Source organism: Pipistrellus hanaki, assembly GCF_964339955.1.
Source record: "Pipistrellus hanaki genome assembly, chromosome: 6".
In the NCBI taxonomy this organism is placed as follows: Eukaryota; Metazoa; Chordata; class Mammalia; order Chiroptera; family Vespertilionidae; genus Pipistrellus; species Pipistrellus hanaki.
This window is the reverse complement of record NC_140508.1, coordinates 83687217-83708851: the sequence shown is the minus strand read 5'-3', so window position 1 is coordinate 83708851 and position 21635 is coordinate 83687217.

Here is a 21635-nt window from a genome sequence, read left to right as displayed (position 1 = left end):
GTTAGGGGTGGCCAGGCCAACAGAGGACGAAAGTTGGAGGCAAACAGGCTGGCAGGGGAGCAGTTAGACATCAATCAGGCTGGCAGGGGAGTGGTTAGGGGATGATCAGTCTGGCAGGCAGAAGCGGTTAGGGGCAATCAGGAAGGCAGGCAGGTGAGCAATTGGGAGCCAGCAGTCCTGGATTGTGAGAGGGATGTCTAACTGCCCAGTTAGATTGGGTCTAAACAGGCAGTTTAACATCCCTAGAGGTGTCCCAGATTGGAGAGGGTGCAGGCTGGGCTGAGGGACACCCCCTACCCCGTGCATGAATTTCATGCACCGGGCCTCTAATATATATGTCCCATTACACTCCATACATCCATGTCACACATATGTTATATGCTTTATACATTCCTACACAAGTTAAATGTCATGTGCACCGCACATGTGCACATGCACACACAGAGCATTCAATGTGACCAAAATTCCGCCAGAGTGGCCAGTTCTGATCAAGCCCAACCAAAGGCGACCATTTCCTTGGAGCCTAAATTCTAATTTCTGTGGCTCTTTTTAATATAAAACCCAAAACTTTTTTCAGCTCTATTGAGGTATAATTGACAAATAAATTACAATATATTTAAAGTATAAAGCATGATGATTTGATATAACTCTACATTGTGAAATGATTACCACAATCAAGTTAATTAATACATTCATCACTTCACAGTTACCATGTGTGTGTCTGAGGATATTCTCCTAGCAAGTTTCAAAATACAATACACTATTAGCTATAGTCACCATGCAGTATGCTAGGTCCGCAGAACTTACTCATCATCTAACTGAATGTTTATATCCTTTGACCAATATCTCGCCATTTCCCCCACCCACCCACTCCCAGCCCCTGGCACCACCATTCCATTCTGTTTCTATAACTTTAACTTTTTTTAAAAAAATTCCATATATAAGTGACACCACACTGTATTTGTCTTTCTCTGACTAGCTGACTTCACTTAGCATAATGTCCTCCAGGTTCATCGATGTTGTCTCAAATAGAAGGATGTCCTCTCTTTCGGCTGAATAATATTCCATTGTATATATGTATCACATCTTCTGATTCATTCATCAACAGGTTATTTCCATATCTTGGCTATTGTGAATGATGCTGCAATGAACATGGGAATGCAGATAGCTCTTCAAGATAGTAATTTCACCTCCTTCCTTTGGATATGTACCCAGAGGTACAATTGCTGGATGCTGTGGTAGTTCTATTTTAATATTTTTAATTTATTTTCAATTTGAGAAACCTCTGGACTGTTTTCCACAGTGGCTGCCCCAATTTACATCCCCACCAATGGGTTCCCTTTTCTTCACATCCCCACCAACACTTAGCTCTTGTCTTTTTGATGATAAACAATCTAACAGCTATAAGATGATATCTCATTGTGATTTGCATTTCCCTGATGATTAATGATATTGAACATTTTTTCATACACCTATTGGCCATGTGTATGACTTCTTTGGAAAAATGTCTTTTTAGGTCCTTTGCCCAAAATTGGGTTATTTGGGTTTTTTTTATTAAGCTGTAAGAGTTGCTTGTATTTTCAGGATATTAACTCCTTATCAAGTATATGGCTTGAAAAACTTTTCCCATTCCATAGGTTGCCTTTTCATTGTTATTGACGGTTTTATTTGATGTGCAGAAACTTTTTAATTAGGTGTGGTTTCTCTTGTTTATTTTTGCTTTTGTTGTCTTTGTTTTTGGTGTCAAATCCAAAAAATCATTGCCAAGACCAATGTGAAGAATATTTCCCCTATGTCTTTCTCTAAGAGTGTTTAAGTATTTAATCCATTTTGAGAAGATTTTTTTAATCGTGTAAGATGGGGTCCAATTTCATTCTTTTGCTTGTGGACATCCAGTTTTCCCAGCACCATTTTTTGAAGAGACCATCCTTTCTCCATGGTGTATTCTTAGCACCTTCATCAAAAATTACATACATGGGTTTATTTCTAGATTATCTGTTTTGTTCTATTTTCAGTGTCTGTTTTTTAATGCCAAAATCAAACCGCAAAACCCAAGACTTATGTAAATGTGGGGTCTTTTCAACTCTCAGATAAAGAGGGGGGGAGTGGGTATACATCTGGCCTACCCTGACATCTTAATGGCTGTGGCAAGTGACAGCCAGAGAGGGAAGGTGTGCTAAGGGGCAGCACTGGGCCATCCATTGCAAAAGTGCATGATCCTCTTCTCCCCAGGGCTGGGGCTGAACTGCCCAGGGGCCCGCCAACAAGCCCATACAGGTGGCAGTTTCCACAGTGCTAATGCCAGAACTGCCCAAGATAACGGTGAGCACGGGAGCAGAGGGGTAGACCAAGCCTATGGACATAGGTAAGCCAAGGTATAGATGCCAAGCAGCACACAGATAAAGCCCAGGATCAGGGCCAAAGACAGTCCACAGGTCTTTGTCCCTGAGATGAACCAGAGCCCGAGCAGTTCCGCAACACATAAAGATAGGGAAGCTGGGGTGGACAGAAACGGGGGCTCACTTTCCTGGGCCAACAAGGAGATGGGATGGAGATTGGCAGGCAAGCTTAAAGGACCAGGGAGTGGTAGATCGAAAGCAACTATGTGAAGTAGAGGCATGTAGCAGTTTTTAGAGTGGTCACTCATTCATTCAACTATTTCTTGAGCTTCTACCACATGCCAGGCACTAATGATACAATGGCAATAGACAAGTTACTGTACAAATTTGTTATATTTAACCACTGAGAGAAAAACTGTAAAAAAAAAAAAAAAATTTAATTCTGACAGGTGGCCTCTCTGGCAAGAGTTAATTTCTGAACCTGAAGCCTCTGACTTTAACTTTTAGTGGCACCTCATACACACTCCCAAGTTCCCCTCTCACATACACCTCCCAGACGCTCGCTTTTCCCCACCAGCATGCCAATCTTGTTCTTAATTTAGCCCTTAGAATAAGCCAGGTTGTCAGTTTGCTATTCCTTAATCCCATCTCACCACAGCAATTGAAACTGATGATTGCAATATTGCTGAGTTCCTTGTTCCACAATCCATTGTGCTCAGGGTGTGGGTGAGCCAGCTATGGCAGTTCACAGAGCCAGTGCCAAGCAAACAACAGCCCCTGTCCCTGCCCAGTCTGTTTCAACAGCACCTCTGGAGTCCTTCTGATGGACTAGAACCTCTTCCCCCGCATCCCCCCACTCCCAGGGACTCACAGTCCAGTGGGAAAGGCAGACCTGATGGGTTATTGACACAGTACTGATGGAGGCCACCTAAAGTGGGTGGGGCACAGAGGGCAAGACAGGGGCATCTTCCTGAAGGAGGGGCTGACCGAACTGAATTTTGAAGAAAGAGCAGGAGAAAGTGAGTGCCTGAAGATGTGGGAGGAGGACGCCCAGGTGGGGGGACAGTGGGAGGCAGCCACAGCACAGTGAGCCCAGAGATTACACACAGATGGAAGATGCTGGAGTGCAGGCCAAGGATAGCAGGAGATGAGTCAGTAAGGGACCTTGAAGCCAGGCGCTGGAGGACTTTGTCAGCCAAGCTAAAGAGCCCGAGTTGATTCAGGAGCTGATGGAGTTACTGAGGAATGTTTTTGCAGAGAAGGCCAGCTATCTGGCTGTTATATTCATTCTGAGGAAAAGGATGATTTAACCAGGTCACCCGGATGCAATTATTGGGCTCCTCCTAGGACACATCAAATCAGGAACCACCTTTATTCATAAGCTGTCCCTGCTCTTCAGGTCTAAGGCCCACTAACAGGGTTAAACAACCCCTTGAGGATGCCAGCCAATGTACTACCATTTGGCTTATAATGCAGGACATTACCCATGTCCATATCCAACTTATGTTTACTCTTAAGAAAACCCTTAAAAGAGAACCATTGGTCAAAGGTTCTCTTTTAAGGGTTTTCTTAATATAATCATAACCAGTGGGCGCAGACAACAGGAGGTGATGGTGAGGGCAGGATTGAGTGGGGGGGGGGGGGGTAATGAGGGGATAAGGACACATTTGTAATACTTTAATCAATAAAGAACCATTGAGATTAAAGTCTCAGGCCGCACAGCCAATAACTCACCTTTATAGCAAAGCCTTCTGTTTCCTGTTAAGCCCCATCACAGAGATTACTGCAGCTCCCTGACATGCAATCCACTCAGATCTCCATATTTTATCAGCCCAACTAGAGTTTAAGCAGAAAGGTCTAAGGAAAGGACAGGAGCCTTAGGGTCACTGACCCATGTTCCCATCTGACCTTGGGCTTGAGTTTGGGGTGGCAGCTCATCCTGGTTTACCCAGTACTTCCCAGAGACTAGAAAGCCCTACGCCCCAGGAAATCCCTTATCATGGACAAACCTACTGGCTGATCATCCTTCTTCATTCCCTCATTTGTGAAATAGGAGTGTTCATGACTGCCTCCAGGGATGCTGTGATGGTGAGGAGGTTTTGTAGAGTCTCCTGCAGTATCAGAAACATAGTAAGTGGTCCCCAAAATGCCAGTTCCCTGTTTTGCTTCTCTTCTGTTCCTCAGGCTTGCTCCCCCAGGTTACAAATAAAAGCATCAGGTCCCATTCAGCGGGAGGAAGCAGGTCAGTTTCCCAAGCACTTCCACTGGTGTGATTTCCTTTGGTTCTCACAACAACCCCCCATGGGAAACAGGGTAAACATTCTGTGCCCACTTGATAGATGGGGAAATGGGAAGTCAGACGAGTTAAATGGCTCAGTGGAAACATCCTTTTCCACAACCCTTCACATTTCTCTCCAGGCCCTGAAGAAGGAAACTGCTACCCACACTTCCAGCTCCCTCAGGAGGAGGCAGGCTAATGGGATCGATGGGGGTGTGACTTCAGGCCACGTCTCAGTGACCGGTGATGTGGCATGAGCCTTCCCTTCTGCCAAGCTGTTCATTCTCTCTGTAGGATTACAGGTTTGTTTGGTGAAAAGGAATACATGTTTAAGCAAAAGTGACCAGGAAACCCAGTTAAGCCTAGTGGCCAGATCAACCTTCTCCAACTGCTTTTCTCCCAGAGGTCTTTGAATTGAAATTCTAAGCACCTTTTCAATCTTCTTTAAAGCTGGGGCTTTTGATTCTCATCTAGCAATTGATTCTTTGCCAGAGGAACCGGCAGTAGGGGAAGAAGGATGAGTATCCTTATACAGGCCTAACTACTAGGTTCTCCTCTCCGACTTCCCTGACCCCCACACCCCCACCACCACTCCGCCCAAGCCATTAACAACAGACTGGATGACTCAGCCAACAAGTGGGACTTGAACCTGTCACAACTGCTTTTCCCTGCACCGGGTATCTGCACTCAGAAACCACACCCAGTAGGAACGCAATCAATTCTTGTTAGCACTCTCACTCCAGACAAGCTGCTTTGAAAAAAGCTGTTTTAGGCAACATGATCAGCCTTTTGCTGTTGTTCATTAAGGGTTTAGCAGCTCAATATTGATTTCCTTGCAGCTGCCTCTGAACTTTAATTCCTATAGCAGAAAAACAAGGCTTTGTCTGCGACATTTCCTGTCCAAGTGGCGGGTAACAACCATTCCTCGGTTGCGATTTCCCCAGCCATGCTGTGAACCACAGGGTGTCCGCAAGGCGTCCTTTGTCTATTCCAAAGAGTGATTTCTATAGCTGCAGGAGGTCCCTTCAACTGTGAACTGCAATTCCAGCTCCATCCTAAGCCAGCACTGCCTTCAAACTTCTGCCTCCGGAAATTCAAAGACCACCCCCTTTTCTCACACTGATTTGCAGCCACAGGCTTTAAGAAGGTGCTGTCTTGTATTTACATCATGTTTGTGGCATCCAGGTTTCTCTTAAATGTTAATTCCTAGCCATTGAAAAGGACCTTAATCCTCTCTTTCAAGCAATGCTCTGATATTTTTATCCTCTCTACAACATCCCCACCAAGTGGCCATTCTGGCTTTGCTTGAACACCTCTAGGATAGGAAGCTCACCCCCCTCCACAGAAAAGCTACTGCCGCTGAGGAAAGCTCTGAGAGGGACAAAACTGCATCGTGTGGGATCAAAACCTGCCTTCCTGAAGTTCTTATCTTTCAGCTAGACCCTTGATACCTAGAATACCCCAGCACTTACAAAGGCCAGAGATTTATTTATCCACCACTGAACATCACATTATCTGGCACATAATAGGTACTCAATGTTTGTTAAATTAATGAACAAACTGAGTATCTAGTCAGGGCCATGCACTGCACTGGTATTAGCGTAGATAGCTAGATATTAATAAAGGAAGGGGGCAAAGGAAAACAGACATTAATCCTAATCAACTAGGGAGCTGAATCACACAATAAGCCTGATTAAGTCTGAAAATTACAGCTTCAGACACCCCAGGGGAGCGCAGCGATGGCCCACCAAGGAGATAAATACTCTCCCTCCCCCATGTAGGGAGGAAGGACCAGTTTGCCCATCTCCCCAGTGTACCACCAGTCCACTTGCCCAGATATGGAGGAGAAGAATAAACAATAAAAAGGAAATTCCTCTGCTGGGCACACTCCCAGTAGGAGCCAAGATGGCAACCAGAGAGGCCTGTCTATCTAGCCTCAGGAAAAGGGTTAGATTGGATAAGGGACACAGATTCCAAGAAGATGTAGGAAATGAATTGGTTAGGGGAGGGCCCAACACCAACCAGAGAAGAATAGCGAAATTGAGTGGTTAGTTTGAAAGAGACCCTAGTCCTTCCCAGCCCAAGATATTATAATGCAAGCTTAAAAAGCAATTTCTCTCCCTCTCTCTCTCCCTTTCCCTCTCCTTCTTCCTCTCCCTCTCCCCCTTCTCTCTTTCCTTTCCTCCTTCCTTCTTCCTCTCCCTCTCTCTTTTTCTCTCTCCCTCCCCCTCTCTCTGTCCTTAAAGTCAATAAAAACATATTTTTTTAAAAAGTTATGGGCTGTCACTTTTGAGATTAGATTGTAATGACCCCCTCTCCATCTTCTTTGCCTTCTCTTTCTCACCCACTCTCAAGAAGGCAGGATATTAGCTCTCTAAGAGAGAGGCCCACATGGCAAGGAATTGAGAGAAAGTTCAGGTCTATACCCAGCAAGAAACTGAATCTTAGCAACAGCCATGTGAGTGAACTTGGAAGTGGATTTTCCTCCAGTTGGGTCTAGAGATACCTGCAGCCACAGCTGACACTCTAAAGTATTGTGAGAGGCACAGAGGACTCAGCTAAGCTGCCCCTGGGTCCTTCTCCCTAAGAAAATGAGTTAATAAATGTCTGTTGTTTTAAGCTGCTAAGTTTTGTTACACGGCCATGGATAACTGATACAGACAGAGAAATGAACAAGGCATGGTTTCTCAATACACCAGGAGACTGGAGTGACCAATCAGAGGCCCAGGGTGGAGGACACAGAGGAGTCCAGGATGGTGCCATGTTCTCATCCTGACAAATTACATTGATGTCAATGCCATTTATTTATTAAGTCTGGGAACCCAAATGGTGGAACAAGCATTGAAGAAAAATCAAAGTGAGCTTTGGCCATGTTAAGTATGAAATGCCTCTGAGACATGCCAATGGATGAGTCCAGGAGGTAGCTATATTTACGATGCTGGAGCTCAGAAGAAAAATTTTGGCAGGAGATAACCATTTGAGAGTCATCAAGCTCTTCCCTCTGGAGCCATTAGGAATAAGTTTATTTCCTCACCCACATGACAGTTCTTGAAGTATTTCAAAAGAGTTCTCATGTCTCCCATGAGTTTGGCATTCTTCCATTTTTTTCTCAGATATGTTGGTTCTGAGAGCCCAGCCTGCTCTGAACATCTCAAATATGAATTTTATTTCACCTGCTCTACTTATAATTCAGTGATTACAGGCCAGTTATGTAATTTTGTTTCTGGTAAATTTCCTTAATTTTCTGTAGAAAGCAGCCCGTGTGGAGGACAGCAATGGGAGACAGCTGTGATGGACAGAGAATGGAGCAGCTGGAGCCCACAATCAGTTGCACATCCTCAAACAGGAAGTTTGAAAGGTACATTCTATTCTCATGGCCACCACATTCTTCTGTTTTCTTTTTAATTAAATAATAATAATATAATAGCCCCTTCCTTTCATGACTCTTTTAGAAAACAGATTTTTTTTTTTTTTAATTCTTATAAAACTGGTAGAAATGGATAAGAAAATCCCATCAAACCAGACAGGCAGAGAAGCCCTGGGAACTGGCCTGACTCTGAAATGACTAAGATGCCTCACTAAATCTGAGCAGCTGGTACAGATAACCTTTCACACGGGTAATAAAACCACTGCTGAAAAATACAGGAATGAAGAGATTTCAGAAATCAATGAAGCACATATGAAAAGCTGGAATTGTTCGCAGATCATACTTTGGTATTGATATTGGACATCATGCTGGAGAGGACTCCAGCCAGGAGCAGACTGGGGCAGTGTCTATTCTCCTGGCTGTTTTCACTGATCAGGCTTTCCTTGTTTTCAGGCAAGGGAGGACCAGCTGGCAACTGTTCTCTGAATGCCAGCTCTTGGTGCTCCTAAGAGCTAAAATGGTAGTCAGAAAGGCTGAGCATCTGCCCAAAAGGTGTCATAGAAAGGACACAATTCTGCATTCACAGTCCTGCGTTTGAATCTCCATGCTAATTTTAGCTTGCTCTGGGATCTTTTGGCAAGACAGAGCCATATTCATCTCACATTGGTTATTATGAGGGTTAAATGAATCTATGAAAACAACTAACAAGTGACTGGCACACAGTGGGTATCTAAATGTCTGGTCATGTCAGAAACCAGTTACAAAGCAAGGCAGAATGTGGCTAAGGAATATAAAGCAAGAGAGAGACAATGATACAACCGTGATCACCACAATCCACTCTTGTGGGAGCCAGCCTCCAAGAGCCCCCCAACCCAGCACTGATCCCTACCCTCCCACGTTTACCTACGTTGAGCTGTGTGACCAACAGGACAGCAGGAATGATGGTATGTATGTTACTTCTGAGATTGGGACTAAAAGGCAGTGTCTTGTGCATCAGGTTTGCTCTCTCTTGGACCAGATGCTCTGAGGCCGTGGTCAGCAAACTGTAGCTCGCGAGCCACGTGCAGCTCTTTGGCCCCTTGAGTGTTGCTCTTCCACAAAATACCACGGCCTGGGCGAGTCTATTTTGAAGAAGTGGCATAAGAAGAAATTTAAAAAATTTGGCTCTCAAAAGAAATTTCAATCATTGTACTGTTGATATTTGGCTCTGTTGACTGAGTTTGCAGACCGCTGCTCTGGGGGAAGCCAGTTGCCATGTTTGAAGGTACCCAGGCAGCCTGTGACAGGTCTACATGGTGAGGAACTAAAAGCTCCTGCCAACAATAGCATGAGTGAGTTTGGAAAATGGTTCTTCATCCTCAAGATGACTGCAGACTCTTGAGACACTCTGAGCCAAAACCACCCAACTCACCAAATCCCAGATTCCTGACCCACAGAACTATGAATGGGGCAATGCCCAATCAGGAACAGAGGTGAACAAGAATGAGAGGCAGCAAAATATAGTACACCCTGAGCACTGATCTTGAGTCTAAGGTTTACTAACCAAGTGAAGGCTCAAAGTTACTCTGCAAATAATAACTAATCTATCCAGCATATGTAATAAGAGCCATGAAAATATTTATACATTTTTTTACTCAAAAACTTGGTTCTGGAATTCCAAGGTAAGAAAATGAACTAAAATGTGTGAAAACCATTATGCACAAAGATGTTCATCACATCATTGTCTAGTGTTTTATAAAATGAAATAAGCCTATTGTCCCACAATAGAGAAATAGTTAATAGCATCTTGAGTTGCAGATATGATACATACTATATTTTAATTTCAACAATAGCCACTGTGTCCCTATAATAGAGATGAGGTATTGGGGTAAGAAACATTAAGTCATTGTCCTAGATTGCCTAATTCTTGACAGTGAATCAAATTATAATTATTATTAGACCTCGTACTTACAAAAATGTGCTAGGCATTATTCTCAGTGCTTTGAATATAATAAGTCATTTAAATAATGATTTGTCTGGCTCTATAACGCTCAAAATTGCATTAAAAACAACACTGTGAGCATGGACTTTAGCTACAATACCTTATTTATTTCTAACAACCCTATAAAGTGTGTACTTATTATCAGATCCATTTTATGGATGAGGAAACTGAGATTCAGAGAGTAAATTATTTTAAAGTATATGATTTTACCTCATTGGAGAAAAGATTTGAGTAGAATATTCTCAGGAGGAGGAAAACATATGAAAGAGTTGACAAAGAGGAAATATATATATATATATATATATATATATATATATTTATTGAACATGAACTAATGAGCTAGATATCACTCTACTAATTGCTGTGGGCACAAAGGCAAAGCTCTTGACCTCAAGACATAAAATTTAGAGTCTAGCAAGAGGGTAATAAACAAACACATATATATATGTATATACATTATATATATATGTATATACATTATATATATATATTAGAGTCCCGGTGCACGAAGATTCGTGCAAGAATGGGCCTTCCTTCCATCACTTTTGCTCCGGTCTGGAGCCACTTTTCCGCCTTCCCACACTGCCCAAATGCCCAGATCATCTGGTGTTGTTGCCATGGCAACGATGCAAACATCCTGCCCCGCCCCTGGCCACTCAATGCCTGTGTATGCAAATGAACCCACCATCTTTGTTGGGTTAATTTGCATACTCATTCCTGATTGGCTGGTAGGCATTGCAAAAGTAAAGTCAATTTGCATCTTACTCTTATTAGTGTAGATATGTGTACATACATATGGTCAGGGGTGATTAATGCAATAGAAGAAAGACAAACAGAAAGGTAAGAGACTGCTAGACATGGGACAGGGTGGAAAAAGATGGCATTTGATCAAAGATCTAAAGGAAGTGAGGGAATGAGCCTCACCAACTAAAAAAGAGCATTCCAGGCAGATGGGAACAGGTAAGGCCGAGGCTCTGATTTAGGAGTGCGGGAGTGTAGTTGAGAAATAATAAGGATGCTAGTAGCACTAAAATGAGATGACCTGGAAGGTTTTGGAGCACTTCATAGGCTTTTTTAGGGCACAGCAAGGTTTTGGCTTTTACTGTGAAGGTTGTGAGAGCCAGTGGAAGGTTCGGGGCAGAGGAGTAGCATAGCTTCCATGTTGAAACTGGACTGCAGGGAAACAAGGGCTGATGCAGGGAGGCCAGTGGAGAGACTGTTTCAGTAATCCATGACAGAGCTAGCGCCTCACATTGGGGTGATAGCAGTAGAAGTAGTGAGAAGTGGTGGGATTCAGGATATGTTCTGAAGGAGAGGCAACAGGATTTGTTGATGGGTTGGACGCAGAATATAGAAGAAAGACAGTCAATATAACTCCAAGGTTTTTAGCCAAAGCAGCTGGAAGAACAGACGTGTCACTTAACTAAAATGAAAAAAACTCTGGGAACAGCATATTGGGGGAAGAAGAAAACAAGAATTGGGTTTTGGTCAAGTAATGTTTGAGATACCTGCTAGCTATCTATAATAATAAAAGCATAATATGCTAATTAGACAGGATGGCCTTCCAAATGACCTTCAAGGCAGGACTGCAAGGGAACCCCGGGTCCAGGGTGCCAGAGAGAAACTGGTGTGGCAGCCAGGGGAAGGAAGACCTACTCTTGCATGAATTTTGTGCATCGGTCCTCTGGTGTGGAAACATTGAATAGTCAATTGAACATATAAATCTGAAGTACAGAGGAGAGATTCAAGTTGGATTGATAAATTCTGGCATTATCCACCTATATTTAAAGCCACGAGACTGGCTGAGAAATATTGAGTGTAGATAAGGTATATATTGAGCAATCTTTAGACTTCAAGGAGATGAGAAAGAAACAGTGAAAGGGACTAAGAAATGTCCTGGAGGTAACTAAGGAAAAAGAAATCAGCTGTGTCAAATGTTGCTGTTAAGTCAAGTAAGATGGTGGCTGAGAAGTGACCATTAGACTTGGAAACATGGGGGTCACTGGTGACCAAGAGTTGTATTGGTGGAGTGATGGAAAGGAAAGCCTAATAGGATCAGCTTTAAAAAAGAATAAAAGGAGAGGGAATGGGGTGAGCATGGATATCGCTCAGTCTCAGGCACCAACTGGTTCACTGATGTGACTCAGGTGGGCACAGAGGGCACTTTCCCCTTCACTGTGGTGACAGAGCTCAGAACAGAGGGGCGCTTGTCAGCAGACCAAGAGGCTTTTCAGAGTCATCAAGACACCAGAGAGGAAAGTGACATGGGCACAGCTCCATGCCTGGAGTGGCAGAGAGGGCCATGGCAGAGGCAGGGAACATACATGGCCATTCTTTGGAAGTGTCCTAGTAATTCATAAGGAACCAGCAGTGTGGGATTTGGGCCGAGGCTGAGCCAGAAACACAACTCTTACCATGGCAACTCATGGATGTGACCTAAGAAATGGGTGTACACATGGTAAACTGTAGCTAATTTAACTTAAAAAGCGAAGAATCAGTATTGTGATATATGCAGCATTATTAATTACTAGATGCCTGGTGCGCAAAATTCATGCACAAGTAGGATCCCTAGGCCTGGCAGGCAATCAGGGTTGATCGGGGCCTTCTAACTGCCAACTGGGGCCTTCCTTCACTCTGCACCTCCCCCTGGTGGACAGTGCACATCATAGCAAGCGATCAAACTCCTGGTCTCCTGGTCAAATTCCCATGGGGACAATTTGCATATTAGGCTTTTATATAAAGAGAGATGTGGAAACATTAAATAAAATTCCAGGAATAAAAACAGGATTCTTGGCAAGATGTAAAACAATGCCAGCGTTAAAGCAGCCGAATCACATGCAAGTTTTTATTTTCTCTGTTTTTAAATTTATGTTACTTAGATAGCTCTTATAATACAAAAAAAAAAAAAAAAATAGATAAATAAAAATTAAAGAGATAATAAATCCAAGCCTTTCTCTGAGAGTTGTTTTAAAGATTATAATAATGACTAATATTTGAATAGCTCACAAAGTGCTTTTCACACATGTAATCTCATTTAATCTTCATAACCAACATGCCTTCCCTTGACACTTTACAAAAGCTTTTATTATTGCACTTAGAAAACTGTGTTGCAATGCTCTGTTTATATATCTTTTTCCCACTCTAGACTGGAGTACCCCAAAGATAAAAGTCATGTCTTTTCATCCTTTTCCTTGACAACACAATACATGATAGAAGTTCAATACCTGCTTGAAAAGGGATGGATAATGGCTGAAAAGATGGAAGAAAGGAAGAATGGAAGGAAAGATACATGCATGGATGAATGGATGGATGGATAGATAGATGGACAAGGACTAAGGGATCAATAGATAACTAATATAGACACGAGCACTTGACTGTGTCCAAATCATATAGGTACCCTTAATGCCTACAGACTGAGCCAACCACCACTCCTACCCCTCAAACTAAATATTTTTTATAATTTATGTCTAGTTAACGTTTTCCTTATCTAACATTTCTGGTGATCTTAGTCTCTCCTCTTAGCTGTCTCCTCCCATACTTATATTCCCACTCGCTCTGCTTTGTCTCTCCTGCCCTGCTCCCACATTGCTCTCATCTTACCCAAATCTTTCCACCCAGTAAATCAGAGTTCTCTGAATCATGAAAAATGCAGCTCCATCTTCAAACTTTCCTGCTCTGCACTAAAGCAAGCTTGAGCCTCACCTGTGGCCCCACCTTCCCTTCCCTTCCCTTCCCTGGGGAGCTTCTATTTCCCCCCTTCTCTAGGGCATCTTTGTAGGACACCTCTTCTATGTGCTGTCATCATAGCACAGAGTGGATCAGCTGGTGTATTATTTACTGTAGCAGTTGCCTTCATGTTACACAGAAGTTGTACACACAAGCCAAATTCTGACTCCTTCACAGATTTGGAAGATTTTACAATTAGATATTTGCAAGAAACATGACTCACTCAGCATATGCATCGGGGCCATTTCAATCACCAGTGACAGAAAGCCAGCTCCAACCGGCTTGAGTTCAAATAAAGGGTATATATTGGCTCATGAAACTCAGGAAGTCTGACAGTGGCTCTGGCACCAGATCATCAGGGCTTTGCCTTCTTTCTCAGGCAGGCTCTTTCTTCATGGTGAGAAAGATGGCCACTGGCAACCTCGACCCTATTTATCCCTCTAGCCCATAGTCTAAAAGAAGGAGATCCTCTTTCCCAGCGCTCATCTGTCAGTCACATAGAAGAGTTCTCACTGGCACTGGATTGCATCACATTTCTGAGGTCAAGAGGAAGGTAGTATTATGACTGACAGCCCCAAAAGGAGCACATGAGTCTGGAACAGCGGTGGTAAGAATATGGATCCCACAAGATAAGACAATGTGCACACTACATTTAAGCCGAGTCTATATAATCTCAAAACAAGTCAACTGTGGACTGGCTACCCACACACCAAACAATTGCTCCTTCCACTTTCGTATCTGCATTACTTTCCATCTAGCTAGGAATTCACAGCATCTAAATGGGACATGATTAGAAAGGGAATTTGTCCCCAGAAATTTACATATAAAAAAGTTAGCCATGGTTTCCTCTAAGGGTGGGAGGGGGAGGAGAGTGGTAGAAAGAAATGGGATTTTTTTGTTCTTGTATATTTTCATGTATGGTGTGGTACTTTTACATGGTGTATGAAGGAACTGAAAAGCTCCCCATAAAGGATAGAGAGTGAAGATGTTGGAGCTTAGTTCAAACAGAGGCCAGAGCCTGCTCAGAGCTGCAGGACCTCAGCCCACGCCCCTTGTTCATGGAAAGCTACCACAGGCATGGGGCACAGAACGGTGACATCTGTGGTCCCTTCACACAGCTAAAGAGCTGGCACCGAGCTGAGGGAAATTGTTGTTTTTATTAGTGTTGTATTTGCCTACTGTTTAAATTCATACTCTGGTGTATCAGGAATTAATTCAAACGTGGAAATTACATTCATTTCCTTGGACCAGGACGCTGATAAATTGAAAGTTAAATTGGGTCTAAAATCTGTTCTGTCTTTAAAAAAAAAAAAGTCACAGACAGATTTCAGGAAAAAAGGGGCCAGTGTTAAAATAGGAAAACATCAAATTGAGAATTCCTTTTCCCCTCCAAATTTGATAATTATTGAATTACTATGGCTGTAAGTTCCAGTTAAATTATCAACCATGTCTAGACAAAATGAGAATGACTTAAAAAAAATAACCTACAAGTCAAGATGGGTAAATGATGGTGTATAATGTTAGTATATTTTGGAATGGGGAAAAAGTGAATGATATATTTGAGTGTCACTAAAGCTGCCATGGGTGAGAAATGAGGTCACTAAATCTGAGAGTGTGCTCATGGTTTGGGAGCCAAATCTACACGGAATGTAAAATTAAGAGAGAGGCACAGCATACCTAATCTATGTGTGGGACCAGATGGGTTTCACCAAGAGAACACAATGACATTTGCTGAGAATGACTGTTTAAAGATCATCAACATTATATATGTGAGGATCATGTTTAGTTTGAAGAGTATGGATAAACTGAGATAACAGAGTTTTGTGATCATGTGACATTGAAGAATTTTACACTAATCTAAGTGGATTTAATTTCTGAAAGCAGTGCATTTGTTCTTGTCTCAATCCCCCATGGAGGTGGGGAACAGAGAAATAGATAAACAAGTGTTTAACATTCCTGACTAGACCAAACCTCTGTGCATTATTCAAGATGCAGCTGCTCGAAGTTACCTACAGCGTCTTTCCACCGAAAGAGCAGGAACATGTGATCTTCTCACAGATACACTCAGAGATACCTCTCCTTTTATATTTTGTTAACAATAGCTCTATCCAAAGAGGTTTTCATACTGTATTTCTCCAAGGAACCAAGGAGGAGAGGAGTCACCTCAGAATTAAAGGCAAAGAACAGTGACATTAAATTGGCAATTGCAAACCAATTTAAGGTCTTTAAAATAAGCACTACTCGGAGAAAGGTGATTTCACTTATATGTGGAATCTAATGAACAAAATAAACAAACAAACAAAATTAAAACTCATAGATACAACTGTAGAGGGGAGAGGGGTTGAGAGGCTAGGTGGAAAAGGTGAAGGGATTAAACAGTACAAATTGGAAGTTACAGAACAGCCAGAGATGTAGATTAAGGTGAGGGAATATCATCAATAATATAGATAAATGTGTATGGACCGTGTGGGTATAATGTAGATAAATATGGGTGTTGTTTTTTTAAATAAAACAATACCTACTATTGGGCAGGACAAAAAGGGCCATTTCTCCCAGTCCTCCTACCCCATTTCCAAATAACCTCAGACAGACATTTGCATTATCTCCAATGGAATGGTTATGTATCCAGTTGCAGAGCCAGCGGACAGATGTAAATCATACAGTTTAATCTTTTATCTTGTTACCAGGCATCACCACGTGTTATGTACCATGAATTAATCCTGTAGGTTGTAAAGAACATGATTATATTTTATTATTTGGATGCTAAAGTGTTTATTTAATGTAATCTTCTTTTAAGATCTATAAATTTGTACCATTTCATTTATTTGTTTTTAATTTATCTTTATTGTTGAAAGTATTACAGATGTTCCCTTTTACCCCCTCCAATCTGCACTGCCACCCTTCAGGCCTTCGCCACACTATTGGCTGTGTCCATGGGTTATATATATCCTATATAATAAAAGCCTAATATGCTAGGTGTCTGACCATTTGTTTGACCGTTTGACCTGCTGCTATGGCATGCACTGACCACCAGGAGGCAGGTGCTCCAACTGGTAAATTAGCTTGCCGCTAGGGTCTGGCTGATAGAGACTGGGTAAGATGGACTGGACACTCCAGACATGCCCTGGAGCCCTCCCGCAGGCTCTCCCAGACCCAGATCGCCCCGAGTCTTGTTTTGAGCCTTAAAATATAGGGGGGAGTGAGGGAGGGAATCCTGTTCTCATCCATCTCTAAAAATCCATGGTCACCAACTAAGGTAATAACCAAGACAGTTAATATAATTGAAAGAGGTGGGATGAAAGAGAATAGGGAGTGGTGGGGACTATAGCAGACCAAGAAGCTATGCCCAGAGGCCCCACTGAGAAAGGACAGTGGCTATTTAGCACCCGCTGAATGCTGCCATGTGGAAATTCAGGCTCAATATTTTCAATGGAAGCCATAAATCCAGATAGTCAATAAAAATCCCAATATTTAAAGTTGGCTGATTTTTTTTTTTTAACTCTTTAAAAAACAAAATATATCTGTCATCCAGAATTTAGCCTGTGGATCACTAGTACGTACTTATCATATACTTAAAGTTAAGTGTCTAGTTGGGTAAAGCATTAAAAGGGTCATGGCAATGTGGTGGTAATTCTAAGGACAAGACAATTAGGACATGGTCCACGGGTCCTTGTACAGACATGCGTAAGACCCAGACTTAATGAGATGACCCAAAGCCATTTTCTTCTATGCAGATGTGTAGTTGTTACTAGGGTGTGTATGCTATACAATAAATGTGTATGCTATCTTAAATGTGTGAATATTTCTGTTATAGGCCCCTCAGACCATGGGATATTGCTTTTTGGAAACCATAAACTTTTAATAATCTAATGTTATCCAAGAAAACAAGTAACAAGTAGATTCTAAATTATTTAACTATAGAAATTGTTCTTTATAAATTGAGATAAGTGGAGATGTTGAATTCAAGAACCTCCAAAAAAAAATGCAGAACTTGGGCTTTAATAAAACAATAACATATAAAACTGTTAAGATTTAAAGGAGTTGGATATATCAATTTATTTATTTAACAAAATATTTACTGGACAACTAATATGTATACACACTGTGCTAAGAGGTACACATGTGTATGTTACTTAATCTTTGCCACAACTCTGTGTCTTAATTTGGGTTTTTCAGAAGCACAGTCTGAGGCAAAAATTTGAGTGCAAATGTTTATTTGAGATGTAACTGCAAGAAACACTGGCAGGGGTGTGAAGAAGTGAGACAGAGAAAGGCAGGAAGTCAGAAAAGGTGTATTATCCCGAGCAGTTACCACCATGGGAAATTGGATCTCATACCACCAGGGAGCTCTGAGATACTGTGTAGATTATGCACTTCAATTGCCCATTCAAGGAGGGAAGGAGCTGAGACATTTATACAACAACTCCCTTTAGTCCCTGCTCTCAGGGAACATTAGTTCCTTGGCATTTGCAGCTGCCATGCTTGTGAGAAGAACAGTCTTTGGCAGCGTGAGGGAGCCCCCAGGAAAAGAAATGCAGGTGCTAGCAATAAAAAGTTAGGTCAATATGCACAGAAATGGTAAGATCCAAAGAGATATGGATGGAGCACGAAGGGTGTCTATCTATAATACTATAGTCCTTAAGGTAGATCCTACTCCCCTTTATCAATGAGGAGACCTGTGGGATTCACTCTTCAAGTAGAAAACACTGCCTGGTATTGGCCCCTTGGAAACAAGCCATTCAAGAAATGCAGACAAGGCTCCTTTAAGATACAAGACATGGTGGACAGCGGTCGCCATCTCCTTTGATAGCCAGAGGCAGAGGCACTGGCAGTCTGGACACTGATCCCTGGATTTAAGCATTAATTATGCACCAGCAGACATCAGCATGCAGAGCTTTGATGCAGTGAGGTCTGTGAAGTTTGGACATCATCAGAGATGGGAGAGATCACAATAAGCTGAGATGGGAAAGAAGGAAAATGACAAATACCATATGCTAGCCAAAAGGGCCACCGTGAAGGACTAATGGAGCAAGCTACCCCTGGAGACTTCCAGCACCATCTCATGGAAGAGTACATCTCCCTAGACTGTTTGTAACAATTTATAGTAATGCAATTCTTACCTACAAGTGACAGAAATTAAAACACAGGAGGTACACTGGGCTTCAGAAATACTTTCCCTTCCTCCATTGAAGGTTGCACCAATAATTTAAGATGTCATAGATCAATTAGCAAACTATTAAATGTCAGTTAACATCTCTGGAAACTGAATATAAAATGAACCAACTAGCATTGTCTTGCTATAACCCATTGTGTATAAGAATTAGGTTTAAATTTTTAATGAATGTATAAAATATAATTACCAAGTTATTCCTCTTATAGAGGTGATTAATATCATTGACTTTTCCATTGTGCTCTTCTGTTATCTAACTGGAATATTTCTAATGGGTTCTCTTCTCTGTAGCCTTTTTTGCTCTTTAAGTATTGTGACTACCTTCAGCCTGCTTCCTAGTTATGAATGGAATGTTTATATCCCCAAAGATTTATATATTGAAGCCTAAACCCCCAATATGATGTTCGTTGGAGGTGGAGCCTTTGGGAGATGGTAGGTTTAGATAAGATCAAGAGGATAGTCATGCCCTCCTAATGGATTTAGTGCCCTTATAAGAAGAGGAAGGGACACCAATGCTAGCACTCACTATTTATCTATCTATCTATCTATCTATCTATCTATCTATCTATCTATATATCTATCTACCTATCTATCTATCATCTAGTTACCCCTACACACATGCACCAAGGAAAATCAACGTGAGCACACAGCGAAAAGGCAGCAATCTACAAGGCAGCCATCAACAAGGCAGCCATCTACAAGCCAGTAAGAGAGCCCTCGACAGGAAGCAAATCTGCCACTACCTTGATCTTGGACTTCCAGAACTACCTATATATAAAAAAGCCTAAGCAAATGTTAAGGCAGAATGATTGGAATAACTGGAATGACCGGCTGCTATGACGCACACTGAGTAAGCAGGCAGGTGAGTGGTTAGGAGCAGGCAGGCAGGCAAGTGGTTAGGAGTGAGCAGGCAGGCAGGCAGGTGAGCGGTTAGGGGCAAGTGGTCCCAGATTTCGAGAGGGATGTCCAATTGCTGGATGTCTGACTGCAGGTATTGGGCCTAAACCAGTAATTGGAAAACTCCCGAGGGCTCAGGCAGGGCTGAGGAACACCCCCACGCCCACCATTTTGTGCACTGGTCCTCTAGTGAGAAGTAAATTGTTTAAGTCACCTAGCTGTTATACTAATCAGAATCATAGCTGTGGTACTTTGTTATAGCAGCCTGAGTGACTAAGATACTCCCCTACTAGATTCTAAAATGCTTGGGAATATTCATTCTTTATTTCTAGTACCTGGCACATAGTAGGTGCCTGTGAACAAATGAAGGAACCTACCTTTGTAGCTGAACACAATTGTTGTCTTTATTTTGGGATTTAACATAGAACTGCATGATCATATTTAGAAAAGATAAGTTCAAATCTCAGGTCTACCACTTACTAACTGAGCAACCAGGATCAAGTCACTTGACCTTTCTGGATATCAATTTTCTTCACTGTAAAATGATGGTAATCTTAGCTTGGGTTCTTCAAAGTGACCTTTGAGATAAGGACTTGGATGCAGGTGGTTCTCTGTGGTGGGTGAGGAAGTAGAGAAAATGACACAGAGAAGGGAAAAAGCCAGTTAAGTTTGTGTTAATAAGCAGGTTACTGCTGTGGGCCACCAAAGCACAATCCCACAGGGAGAGCTCTGAGAAATAGCATAAAACAGGCTCTACAGTCTTCACACGGATCAGAGGCTGGGGAAGATTACCTGCCGACTCCATTCTCTCACTGGTTAAAGGCTATCCCCAAGGTCTTTAATTCTACTTTCGGGTTCTATCTATGTATGTGCAGAAGAGCAAGTTTCCATGGTGCCAGGTAAAGCCCTCAGGCTGCTTGGTAGAGAGCTGTTATTCTGATAGGAATCACAGCTGGAGGTGAAATCAGGTGGGCTGGTGGGATTAGGTGCAGCATCACCAGCATCTGCTAAAGACCAATACCTATACCGAAGAACCGCCTCACAGAGAAGTCAGAAATATTACCAGTATCTACAGCACCAACCATAGTGCCTGGTCCATGAAAAATCCCCTATAAATTTTTGTGGTAGTGTCTGCTGTGATTTTTCTTGTTAAATATGGTGGTGAAAATTGCAATCCATAGGGAACACGCTTGAATTTACAAGTCAGTGCCACAATGCTGACGTCTGTTCTGAATCGAGGTCTTTTGCAGTCCATGAATTACAGCAGTGAAGAAAATGTGATCACTGGCCACTCAGAGCTCACATTCTATGTGGGATAACCCTGCTCTGCCTCACTTTATATCTTTGGCTTGACTTGATCTTTCTTATAGTACCAGGGGAAAATACACACACATTTTATTACTAACTAAACTAATATACAAACTACATCATCTCTGCAAAATCATGTACCATATACATGCATTATAGGCAACAGCCACTGCCCTTGACCATAAATATGTCTGTTCACACATGGCTCTTTTTCCTCCTAATCACTATTACCCATCAACAGTGTCTCATTTTGTGTTCCCCTGAATTAGACACTGAGAGGATTCAAAGGCAAGGTTTTCACTTGGAAGATGATCTCAGGAAACTCCAATAGGGAAGTGGAAAAGTGAGATTGGGGGTCGGGGGAGGATAGCCAATGTGGGCTGTATTACCCACCAATTATCACTGTGGGCAACTGCATCTTAATTGTACCGGAAACTTTGGGTCGATAGAGAGCAGACACCTTAGAATTATCCCACCAGAGAAATGAGGAATCCTGGATATTTAATATGCCAACTCTCATTAGGCAGAGAAATAAGTCTCTGATTGGGACTTGCTTCCAGAGAGTGCTA